Raw genomic sequence first — 4,860 nt, 5'->3', positions numbered from 1 at the left:
ATGTCTTGTCCGTCTCGCGCATGTCAGCCAGTCACAGCCAGAAATGGCGCTCCCGGACCACCATAATGGACATCGCACGACCCAGAGACCGCGCTATAAACTTCGTCGCTCGTGGCGCGAGGTCCGCTGCGGTGCGGAGTTCTCTGCGAACTTCCGGGTCGTGACCACCCTCGTGCAAGTCCCTCAGTGACTTGGCCTGGTGCACTTGCAATCACGCCGTAGCATGTAAGGTGGAGGCAGCTTCTCCACAGGTCATATAGGCATCGCTGGCCAGTCGAGTACCTACAGAACCGGGAAGGGAGATAGGGTTCTCCCTGCCGGTTGGAGGCGGTATTAGGAAACAGCTGCATCGCAACCGACCGCTCCACCGGGGGGACCCTTGTAACCCCCTAGCTGCCCCACCATCGAGGGTGGTGAGGGAGGAGGATCCAGCACATTGCTACGGTGCTGGAGGAGAGCAGCGCAGCCGAATCTTCCTCTCCAGAAAGCTCTGGCTCACCCTCCGATGCTGCAATCGACATCCGATCGTCGGGGGGAGCCTCGGAAGAAACAGGTGGTACCCCCTGGGAGGGTCCAGCCTGCTCTTTTTGAGAGCTCCGCTGGTTTCGAAGTGCCGGCGGGCTTGGGCATCCCCTTTCTCTCTTTGGGGAATTCCTCACCGTGACCGTAAGACCAGTCCGCCCACTGCCAGAAAAAGGACGCCCCCGGCTGCCACCAGAGGGAACCCTAGATCTAGGCAGTGGCACGGGCACTCCGCCCCCTTGCAGGTAACGGAGTCCGGTCCGCAACTCCGAGATGGTCATACCCCTGCAATGGGAGCATGAGCCATCCACAAAAGCCACCTCAGCGTGCTTCATGCCCAGGCACGAGAGGCAGCGATCGTGACCATCACCCAGTGCCAGGTAACGACCGCATCCAGAACGCCCTGGTGATACGTTGTCTATAGCAAGTCCCACATTGTCTTTATAAAGACGTAACGTCAAGTTTGCCAAGCAATGTCGTCTTTAAAAAGACGCACCCGAAATTGCTCTTTTAGGGGAAAAAGCTCTTTTAGCGTGCTGAGGCGCACAGGGGAGATGATCATCTGCAACACAGACAACACAGACCCATTCGACACAGGAAACCACCACCGCTGAAGTGCCATACCGCCAACACATCCGACGTGACGTCGGGAGTGACCGACTGAAAGGGAACCATGGTTACATAAGTAACCTGAGACATTTTTTTCCAAAAGGCAGCATCTGCCAACTCTGAATGAGTTTCTTGTAAAAACAAACAGTGTGATTTTTGACTTTTGCTAAATAAAAAAATTGCCTTTCTTTTAACAGAATCATTGAAACCCCTACAATTCAAGGATGAAAACGAGATGTTAGATTTTAATGTGAACATGAACAATTATACTATAAATTGAAATTAACAGAAATAAGAGAGCAGTCTGATGCAACACAGACTAAAATGTAAAGTTTGTGGGATAGAAAACAAAGTCCCATTTCCTTATCAGTCCATCTCACCTCATATCAACGAGAAACAGTCAATACCCTCTCAAAAAATATGTTTACCCTCGATGTACCCAAATGGGACTCTAAAGCCAGCTGCTTTGCCTTCCTTTCTGGCTTGTTCGATTCTTGGCCATAACTCGCATCTTAAAAGTCTATCTTCCTTCATCAAATCCTCCGCAAAGTGGATGCCAGCTTCCTTGCATACCGAAGTTGTCTTGGTTCTTTTCCATATTTCATCGCAGACCATCCTGCAGGCGAAGAGAATGATCACCTCTCTGGGATGACTGGCCTCCTTCCTTCCAACCCGATGCACGACATCCACAGCCTCCGACATGGTTGCAGCAAACTCAGGCATTATCTTACCAAGAAGTTGAATCACATCCTCTCTTATACATTCACTGGAGTTCTCCTTGAGACCTTTTATGCGAAGACACCACCTTCTTTTGTACTGTTCCTCTTCCAACACATGAACTTTCAGATCATTATTGACTTCAGTGAGTGTTTCAATTTGCTTCTCCATCATTTTGATTTTGTCTTTGCATTCTTTTAACTCCTGTGCATTTATTTGGACGGATTTGATGACGCTAGCAATCATCGCACTGTGTTGCTTCATTTGCATGCTTATTTCCTCATGCTGAACATCTACCTGGGTTCCAAGTGCTTTGATCGCATCTAGTATAGCCGAATTGGACACTTCATTTTCCTCACTCTCTGCCGGCTTCTTGTTTTTTTTTTCCTTTCTGGGGTTTACATGGTGTGGGTGGGTCAGAGTCAGTACCTCGTTCCCTTTTGCTTGAACCTACGGTTATGTCCATTGCGTAACAATGATCCTCCACATCAATCATGATTTCAACAGCTTGGGGTATGTTTAACTTACAAAATTAGCAGGTGAGGATGGTATATAACTTGTCAAACTGAACAAACTCGGGATTGAATGTGAGAGCATGTAATAAACGTGACTACTCAGTACGCCATCTTGCCGGAAGTTCTTCCAGCTTGACGCTGCTGGCCTGGCGCTGCTGTCTTGAGACTGCTGTGATGTAAGGGTTCTGCGGTTCTGCAGCTGGGGATTATTGTTTCAATCCGCAGACCGTGGCGGCGCAGAGCGAGAAACAGAGGACAAAGTGTGTTTATCGTTATTGTTATAATATCTGCATTTGTGCAGTTCTTTGTCATAAATACAGTTTACAAAATGTCATGGGGGAGCAATCGGTTTCCCATCTACTGTAACGTTTTCGTCCATTCACAGCTGTTTCCTCCAGCGAAAATGTAGCCCTTAACACATATGAACGCATACTTTATAAAACGATCATGTTGTTTTTTTCAATCGAAAATTTTACTTTCAGTATAAAACATATTACAGTGCATGTGGCATTAACTACAATACAGTCATGCACAGAAATGATTAAAGACAGTGGCAGACAGTACTTGAGCATAGAAAGAGGTTAGTATAGCCTAAAGAAAGAGGTTTGTACTAGAAATGCTGTGTGTATGTGTTTGCGTGTGTGCGAGTGATCAGGAAGACTTGTATTTGGCTTATTCATTACGCAAATGTTATACCCATCTATGCAATACAGTGGAAAACTGCAATAAGTTTAGTATACCACCCTACCCTATTAGTCAAACACTTTTTACTTAATAATTTTTTTTATTATATATATATATTTTTTTTATTATTATACCCTCATTGGGTGCTGAGCCCCCCTAAAATGAAAATCCTAGAATCAACCCTGATCAAATGTATATTAGAAATGGCTAGGATTTGGGTGCTTGGATGATTTGTACAAATAAACCTAGTAGTCTGTCTGTCTAATTGATTGGTCAAACCCCTCTGAGCGATTTATCTAAAAACAGCATATTATATATAGCCTATATGGCTCTTAAGACACACTGTATATAAAAGATCAATGTTATATCATATTATGTCAGAGACCTCAACTGAATTTAAAATCAGTGCAAATAATTTTTTTCATCCAGAGTTTGTTTTCAGTTGTGATTTTAGTTAGATTTTTTTTATGAAAACCCACTTCATATTAGCTACACATTCAATGGTACTCTCTTCTAAGACAGTAAAAATACAGTTATATGACAGTTACAGATAACTACATAGTCTGCAAATTCATTAAACCCATAGAATATAATGATGTTATGACAAATATGAGAAATTCGTTACGATGGTATATTTGTTCTCCACATGTTAATCATTTAGGGAATAGTACGGTGGCCGAGAGAGCTCAACTGCAACTTCAGAAAACACATGTGTAACCCAGACTAAGTAAGGGTTATAGTATATATATATATATAAATATAAACTGAGGTTTACAAAAGTAAATAATTGAAGATTGATGGTAAATTGAGTAAAACTTTCAGAATAGTGTTTAAAACTCTTCAAATCAGTTGAGAGAGGAAGATATTGAGTGGATTCAGTTGTCATTTTACTTCTGTGAGGATCGATGGGTTAATTACGTCGTTGTATTGCTGGAGAGTGAATATCTGGATGTGGTCAGGTTTTTTTCTCCTGAGTGGAGACCTACCTATTCGGACACTGGAAAAGAAAGAAGACAATTCATCATACAGGATCAGGAGAGTATCGTGATTCTATTTTTATTTTGTTTTGTTTTTTCCTGCTCAAGGTAAAACTATTCTTACACAGAAACTCAGTTTTTTCCTATTCGGGACTGTGAACTGTCTGAGATAATTAGAAAGAACTGACATCAGTTCGGGAACCTTTGAAAATCGAACTTGTGTGATATCACCAAAGTGTTGTTGTATCTGAAGAAACTGTGGTCATTCTACTGTTGAGTACGTGGTAAATGTAATTGACAAGTGAAACTGACAGTGATTCGATCGAAGTGATTTGTTTTTTTGTTTCTTTTCGTGTATTGATGTAATTTGTTTTGAATTATTTATTTTATTTTATTGTATTGTAAGTGTTCTTTTAAGAAGGGAAAAGGCCTGCAGTTAAAGGGAAATTTATAAACAATTCTATATACTTACCTAAATTGTGGTTTCCTGTCATCCTTCAGCAAATACTCTCTACCTCCATAGCCGAACATACTAATCTTCTGATTCTCCTAATTGATCCATAACAGTGAAGATTTAAATTATAAGTAATGTAACCCGTTACATAACATTGGCGAGCCAGCCAGGAGGTGGTGCTGTATTGCTGAGGACAGGCAGTTGATTAAATCCAGTTAGTCCTCAGACTAACCAATTCATTGTAAAAATGGATGTAGTTGTCCAGGAAGGTATCAAAATCCCGAATGCTGTTATAGTTAGTGGGGCAACTGGAACAACAAATGATGAAGAACTTATGAAAATCCTGCAAGAACATGATTCTATTGTTAGGTCAGTCAAAACT

The sequence above is a fragment of the Sinocyclocheilus grahami genome, unplaced genomic scaffold (assembly GCF_001515645.1).
Source record: "Sinocyclocheilus grahami isolate Dianchi unplaced genomic scaffold, SAMN03320097.WGS_v1.1 scaffold686.1, whole genome shotgun sequence".
Taxonomy (NCBI): domain Eukaryota; kingdom Metazoa; phylum Chordata; class Actinopteri; order Cypriniformes; family Cyprinidae; genus Sinocyclocheilus; species Sinocyclocheilus grahami.
This window is presented reverse-complemented; position numbering follows the sequence as displayed.